Source organism: Olea europaea, chromosome 8, assembly GCF_002742605.1.
Source record: "Olea europaea var. sylvestris chromosome 8, O_europaea_v1, whole genome shotgun sequence".
Taxonomy (NCBI): domain Eukaryota; kingdom Viridiplantae; phylum Streptophyta; class Magnoliopsida; order Lamiales; family Oleaceae; genus Olea; species Olea europaea.
In genome coordinates this window covers 2394247-2402517 of record NC_036244.1, presented here as the reverse complement: position 1 = coordinate 2402517, position 8271 = coordinate 2394247, and the positions used below count along the sequence as shown (strand labels likewise).

The 8271-nt window shown below is 31.8% G+C and overlaps 1 long non-coding RNA gene across 4 annotated transcripts in view; it reads left to right on the top strand.

Moving 5' to 3' along the window:
- The first annotated feature begins 1896 nt into the window (after positions 1 to 1896).
- Positions 1897 to 8271, top strand: part of LOC111398503 — a 13682-nt gene continuing 7307 nt past the window's right edge. Inside the window, exons 1-4 of one of the 4 annotated variants that reach the window (XR_002703355.1) lie at positions 1897 to 2090; positions 2282 to 2352; positions 3524 to 3575; positions 6629 to 7641. This is a non-coding gene — a long non-coding RNA (uncharacterized LOC111398503). Of the gene's footprint in view, positions 2091 to 2281; positions 2353 to 2930; positions 3385 to 3523; positions 3709 to 6628; positions 7779 to 8271 lie in introns of those variants that run through there. The other 3 variants (XR_002703356.1, XR_002703354.1, XR_002703357.1) reach the window with 3 other exon arrangements.

Sequence of the window (8271 nt, the reverse complement as noted above, 5' to 3'; positions counted from 1 at the left end):
AAGTTTTATATAATGGGTTACATAATACCATAAGTCACTCTATCATTTGTCAGTTAAAATATAATTAACTTTTTCATCCAATTTTTTTTCCTCTATATCATCTTATGTAATTCCTTACGTACTATATTTATATACAAGTAGTATATTCCAAATTTTTGAAGTTTTCTGTTACAGGGGCAGACCCAATGTAGGCATCTACCTGCATTGAACTTTGGGGAAAATGTTTTTACAAGCACCAAGATCTGCCATATTCAAGCTATCATGGTTGCCCATATTGAAAAACTAGAGGAAGAAAGAAAAAACCCTAAGAAATGAATTTGAAAAAAGGGAAGAGAACCCATAAGACTGTAAGAGCCTTCAAGCTTTTGTTGTCCTCTTCCTCTGCTAGAAGAGAACCCGTAAGAGCCTTCAAGATTTTGCTGTCTCTTCCTTTGCTTCTACTATTTGTCAAAACCTTTAAAGTAGGACAATGCTGTGTTTGAGTTATAATTTTTGTAGGTTTGGTGTGGTTTAAATGTTTGATGGGTTGGTAACTTGGTATGAGATTCTAAATTGTTATGTGGGCTGCCCATTTATAGTATTGGTTTATTTTTGGGCAATTTACACAAATATGGAAGAAATGGGCTAAACAAAAATAATAACTTTTGGTAAATATTAAGAATAACAACCTAAGTTAGTGCTTAAAGAAAAGTACAATAACTTTTAGTATAATATTCGCGTTATAATATTTTTGTTATTTTTTTAACCTTTATTAATCTCACCCGCACTGAAAAAAATTTCTGGGTTCGCCCCTGATTTATTAGCTAAGGAATTCATGGCAGGGGTACAAAGAAAATAATATAACAATATATGATTTCTTTATCTGCATAAAATCAGTAGGTCAGGTCCTAGAGTGAGATTCTGTAAGTTTTTGTAGGACATGTCCCAATGTGGTTCAGTTTACATACAAAGCCGCCATTCAGCCCCGATTTTTTCAAATGAAAATAGGTAGGATAATTTTTTTTTTTTTTAAAATGAGTGGTTGAAAAAGAAGAATTTTTTTCGATTTATGTGTACTATTATTTTGTGGAAGATTTTAATTGAAAATAAGAAAGAGCAAAATGAAATTCAATTTAAGGGCGACCATATAGGGGCGAAGTAGTTACAATAAATATCAAACACGTGTACCCACTAGAATGTTGCCAACACACTGACAAGTCGGAAAGTAGTTCCAATTTGTTTGATAATCCGGCCAAGACTTGTCAATCTAGTCATATCTATTGGGAAGTGCCACTATATGGCCTTTAAGATGGGTTATTCTTGGGTGACAACTTTCTGGACGTCCAAGGGGTTGTCCAAGGGGTTTTAGCCCTTAAAGATTAATTTGAAACTTTGTATGTGAATAAATATAAGCCTTGACAGTTAGTTGATTTGCATAAAATCAAATTCCATTTTTTGCTTTTAGCAATTGCCCACCATTTTAATAATGTGAACTCATTACGAAGGATGACAAAAATATATAAATAAAGAGGAAATTGCAAGAAATAGCCATTTTTACATAGTCATTTGCAAAAATATTCAAAAAAATTTCAATGCCCAGTTTGCAATAATTTAGACCATAATACCCTTGTTAACATTTCTAATTCCACAACAATGACAAAAACTTTCATACAATTTAAAATTGTGTTGAATGATAAGAATTTGACACATAACCTATACTATCAATTAGAAAAAGTACCATGTCAACTCATATATTAAATGTCCAGCTCTCTCGATAATTAAATAAGACCGGACCCACGGGTCATAAACTGGGTCCGACTGAGAATAAAACTATCCAAAAACTAGTGTAACCAAGTCGGCCCATGAAAATCTACCAAACCCACATGACCTGACCCATATAATTGAATCAAAATGAAATCTAACAGTTCTATCTATTTACCGGTCTTTGTCTAAGCTTGAAACCCTAAAGGCTCCCTCTTCTTCTTCGTCTTCGGCTGTCTCTACGCTTGCTCCTCCATCCGCCTGCATAGTCGCCGTCAGGGTTAATCGCTAGTTTTTGGTCATATCTTGCCTACAACTCTTTCCATTTCTCCGCATTGGCTCTTTATTTGGTCAGATTTTCATCGATTCGATTTTGAAATTGTTCTTTATTTCTTTCTTGATTCATTTCGATCTTTTTATAACTCTTAGCAATTTTTTTTGGAATTAAAAAGAATGGTCTCCATCTGTACAAGAACTATTTTCTGTTTTTAGTTTTGTGACATCCCTAAAATTTGATATCTCAGTTGTTTATCAATCGCAGGGAGCTTGTGCCTTGTAGAAGTAGAAAAGTCCCGCAAGCCGGTTGCCTCTTCCGACATCCTGCTCTTCCTGGTACTTTCATTTCCTTTGTGAGTGTGTATAAATGGAAATGTTTGACATTTGTGGAACCTTTTATTTGGATTTTCATTTTGTATTAGAGGAAATATTTAACTGGCCATCGATTTTAGTGTTGAAATTTGAAGATTTTGGCTACTGCAAATGTCTGATTTTGGCTTGGTTAGTGATGTTGGATATAGATTCTTTTGTTTATTTTGGTGGTTGGAATTACAGTTTCATTGAAATGTGAAGTTTAAAATTTGTTTAGGGGTTTTTAAGATCATTTGAGGGTGGTTTAATTATATATATGCTGGATCACTAACTACATAATCAAATGCTTTAATATTTCAAAACAAATGACCACTGGCCTTTAAATTGTCATTGATCAATTATTCTTCCCTTTGTACATAAGCAGCAATGCAATCTCCACACTTAACTAGTTTGTGATTGATTGTTGATTGTATTCCTTTCAGTAACCTTATAATTTTTCTGCCTTACTTAGAAGAAGTGTATACTCTCTGATAAATTAAATGCTAATCTCTCAACACTAAAGTTGGTAGAGAGCAACTTAGGATAATGAAGAAACTTTGCAGGTAGCAATGACTATTGAGGTGTGTAGATGCCTTGCATGCAAATATGTTGCCAGGCGAGATGTTGACTAATATGTTTCTCAAGGAAAGCAGTTCACTAAACTGAGTTTTAGATCAGGTAGCTTGATAAAAGGAGTGTGGGGAAACATAAGCAGATCTTATGTATTTTTTTGCATTGATGGCATCAATTTGTAATTTTCACTTTCAACCATCTTCTGAGATGGGAAGCTTGAGGTCTGGACTAATACAACAATTATTCATATTGAAATCCTAAACATATGCACATGAAATTTACTGTTATCTGTGCATCTTTCATCCCTTCTAGAAGGTCATTTAAAGAAGTTTGTTTGATGAAATTGGGGATTGTAAATATTAATGCAGCTGAATAAGCTATTGAGAATAATCAATATTCTATGTACTTCGGCTTCTACAAATTTAACTTGGTAACGTTCATATAGTTTTGTGCGTATTTATATATCTATTCCAATGCTCACATTCATTATTTGTATATTGTCTATGAAATTTTCTTTGTGTTTGTGTGGTTTTGTGAAATTTTCAAGTTCTGTGTTTGTGAAATATTTGAGTTTGTTGTTCAGATAAGGAGCTCATATTTTGTTGCAAGTGACTCAAGTGTTTCGTATTCAAAAGGTAAACGTTCACGTATATACGCACATAAATACATATAATCTCTATATTTAAATGGCATTTCATATTATTTAGTTGAGATGATAGAATATTTCAAGAGATTTTACTTATTTTATTTTTAAATTATGTGGAGTGCGAAAATTGGAGTCTTATAATTGCTAGGACAAAAATTAATATGCATGAATATATGAGTTGTTTTGGTTTGATTTTAATATATTTATCTAATTAGAAACTACTATTGATCGAGCACAAGAATAGTAGGTAATCTTTCTACACGGATTTTAGAAAATACATGAATAGTAAAGAATAGTGAATATATATATAGATGAAAACTCCGTGAAATATGACACTTCTTGTTATTTTTAAAAATATATCCAACAATATGCTTAATTATTTGATTTTTTTTATAATTTGATTTTTCATTTTCCTATAAATATTAAGAAATCAGCGTACTTTAATAATATTTTATGACATTTAATCCATGATATCTCATTTTCAGCACTACCTATTAATTTCATAAACATCCTGTGTAATTTTCTCATTATTTATTATTATTTATTGAATTCGGTTTATAATTGTAAATTTGTTGTGGTATATTTATTTAAAAACGTGTTTTAATTATGGTGTGGACATAATGTGGCGTCACTAGCAAATTTTGTGGTTGTAATATAAATTTCCAAAACAAAATAGCTTCAAATATGTAGAATTTATAACATAAATGTATGCAGAATACTCGAGCGCTACAAATTTCACTTCTTCTATAGCCCCCGTCTTGTAGCATCATTTTTTGGATATTGAAGAATTTCGCAATAAACCAAAAAGTGAAATAAAAAAATGGGTAGCTGCTGTTCTTTAAAGAAGTTAGAAAGGTGATAGTATTTAGAATAATTTTATCTAGTATCAGTCTATATGGTACTATATGATAAGTTCAATTAAAGGTAAGATCATATGATTTATTTAAATGTACCTTTCATTTAATGACACTTGGTGTGTATGCAAATATATGTATGTTAGTATATAATTATAACCATCAATCTCAATATAACCTAATCAATTACGAGATATGGAGATTTGTCAATCTCAATTAATTAATCATATCTTTTATCTCATTCTTCAATTTAAGCAAATGAAATACAAATCATTAGATAATTATTCTAGCAGCGATTCTTAACATAGCAACATTCAAAATCATCAAAGTATGACAACCCTCATGTAAGGTACTTTGATGATCTCAAGTCGAATGTCTAATTTCATCATCAAACGTTAGAAATTAACCGTTGATATTAAAATAATTATTTTTGTGCAGTCTTTATGGTGGATTTTTGATATTTTGTTTTCATAATTAGTGATGGCAAAAAAACCTAGCCTGTCTTAAATGGGGCAAAAAAAATGAAAAAAAAAAAGGATTAAAAATAATTTTATTTTTAGATAATTCATCTGTTAAAAATCCATTTTGAATTTGTATTTTATTATCTAATAATAACATAACTCAAAACTTTGAAAATGTTAAAAAAAAAAAAAATTAAATGGAGCAAAAAGTTTCCCCGTCCTTGACCTGCCCCGTCTAAGGCCGGGCGAGGTGGAGGCGCCCCGTTGCCATCCCTATTCATAACAAAATATTTACGTGTCTATTTACATTTCACTATATCTTAGCTTGTGAGGTTAACTATTCACTTCATAAGTGAAGAACGCCCTAATGATGGCCTTTTTGCAGTGATGATATTCATATTTCGTTATTAGTTACGATTACGGATAATTTAATATTCAGTAATATGTAAAAGAAAGATCAACGAAAAATTAAAACCTATTAATTTTGTGGTTATAAAAAGAAATTACTTAAATTTATTCACAATACAATATATTTTCTAAAAATCTTAGCTATCTTCTCTATAATATACATTTTTCGGTTAGCTGATTAAATTGATCAGTAGATTTAATTTTTGTAATACTTTTTGTGTCGATGTAAATCAATTTCCATGTAGACGTACCTTGCATAATGAAAATGACATCGTGTTGGTCATTCTTGGAGATGATGGCAGCATTTTAAATGATGAGATCCGTGAAGTTAATGATGGTAAGGTGTTGGTGAACACTTCACAAGATGAGGTCTATGAAACTGCATCAAACGGTGTTCAAACTCGATCTCCTTTTTGGGAAATTTGTTTCATGATTTTTCATGTACAACTTTTGTACTTTTTCATTGTCAAATTCACAAGTGTGAAAAAGATATTAACTGAAGTTTTTAGTACAAGAACACTTATTTGGTTTGTAGTGATTGAGAAAGCCTCAATTCTACTCATTAGTCTAGTTTTCATCTTCTATGCATGATTGGCTAATGTACTTGAGACGATAGGAAAATATAAGATGGCGGTGCATGTATTTGATGTGATATTTCATCAAACGCTAGTTTTGAATGGGAAAAGTGATCAAGACATATCAAATTCTATTCGCACTTAGCATGACTTCCATCATATGCTATATTAGGAATGAGGTTAAAAGCAATTCATCAAGTTTTATCCTGGTAATGACACCGACATTTGTAAGATCCGCTACATCTTACTATAACCTTTCTAACTAGTGTGTAAACACCAAAGAAAAGATTATTAATCTCATAGTAAGATTTAGCAAATCTTACAAATGCCGGTGTCATTATTAGGATAAAACTTGATGAATTGTCTTCAACCTCATTCCTAATATAGCATATGATGGAAGTCATGTGAAGTGCGAATAGAATTTGATGTGTATGATCAGTTTTACCATTCAAAACCAGCATTTGATGGAATATCACACCAAGTGGATGCACCGCCATCCTATATTTTCCTATCATCTCAAATACTCTAACCAGCCATGCATAGAAGATGAAAACTAGACCAGTGAGTAGAATCGAGGCATATCCAATCACTACGAACAAGATAAATGTTCTGCACTATTAACTTCAATGGATATTTTCTTCGCACTTGTGAGCTTGACAATGAAAATATATAAAAATTGCAAATGAAAAATCACGAAGCAAATTTCTCAAAAGGTAGGCTGAGTTCGAACATCGTTTGATGCAGTTTCACGGACGTAATCATGTGAAGTCACCATCATTAACTTCACGGATCTCATCATTTGAGGTGTCGCCATCATCTCCAAAAATGACTAACTCGATGCCATTATCATCATGCAAGGTACATTTATATGGAAATTGATTTTTGGGAAATTTGTTTCATGATTTTTCATGTGCAATTTTTGTACCTTTTCATTGTCAAATTCACAAGTGTGAAAAAGATATTAATTGAAGTTTTTAGTACAAGAACACTTATCTGGTTTGTAGTGATTGAGGATGCCTCAATTCTACTCATTAGTCTAGTTTTCATCTTCTATGCATGATTGGCTAAAGTACTTGAGACGATCGAAAAATATAAGATGGCGGTGCATGTACTTGGTGTGATATTTCATCAAATGTTGGTTTTGAATGGGAAAAGTGATCAAGACACATCAAATTTTATTCGTACTTCACATGACTTCCATCATATGCTATATTAGGAATGAGGTTGAAGACAATTCATCAAGTTTTATTTTGGTAATGACATCGACATTTGCAAGATCCGCTACTTCTTACTATAATCTTTCTAACTAGTGTGTAAACACCAAAGGAAAGATTATTAATCTTATAGTAAGATGTAGCAAATCTTACAAATGCCGGTGTCATTATTAGGATAAAACTTGATGAATTGCATTTTACCTCAATCCTAATATAGCATATGATGGAAGCCATGTGAAGTGCGAATAGAATTTGATGTGTATGATTAGTTTTGCCATTCAAAACCAGCTTTTTATGGAATATCACGCCAAGTAGATGCACCACCATTTTATATTTTTCTATCATCTCAAATACTCTAACCAGCCATGCATAGAAGATGAGAACTAGACCAATGAGTAGAATTGAAGCATATCCAATCACTACGAACAAGATAAATGTTCTGCACTATTAATTTCAATAGATATTTGCTTCACACTTGTGAGCTTGACAATGAAAATATATAAAAATTGCAAATGAAAAATCACGAAGCAAATTCCCCAAAAGGTAGGCTGAGTTCGAACACCGTTTGATGCCGTTTCACGGACGTAATCATGTGAAGTCACCATCATTCGGATCTCATCATTTAGGTGTCACCATCATCTCCAAAAATGACTAACTCGATATCATTATCATCATGCAAGGTACATTCATATGGAAATTGATTTGTGGAAAATTTATTTCATGATTTTTTCATGTGCAATTTTTGTACCTTTTCATTGTCAAACTCACAAGTGTGAAAAAGATATTAACTGAAGTTTTTAGTACAAGAACACTTATCTGGTTTATAGTGATTGAGGATGCCTCAATTCTACTCATTAGTCTAGTTTTCATCTTCTATGCATGATTGGCTAAAGTATTTGAGACGATCGAAAAATATAAGATGGCGGTGCATGTACTTGGTGTGATATTTCATCAAATGTTGGTTTTGAATGGGAAAAGTGATCAAGACACATCAAATTCTATTCGTACTTAACATGACTTCCATCATATGCTATATTAGGAATGAGGTTGAAGGCAATTCATCAAGTTTTATCTTGGTAATGACATCGACATTTGTAAGATCCGCTACTTCTTACTATAACCTTTCTAACTAGTGTGTAAGCACCAAAGAAAAGATTATTAATCTTATAGTAA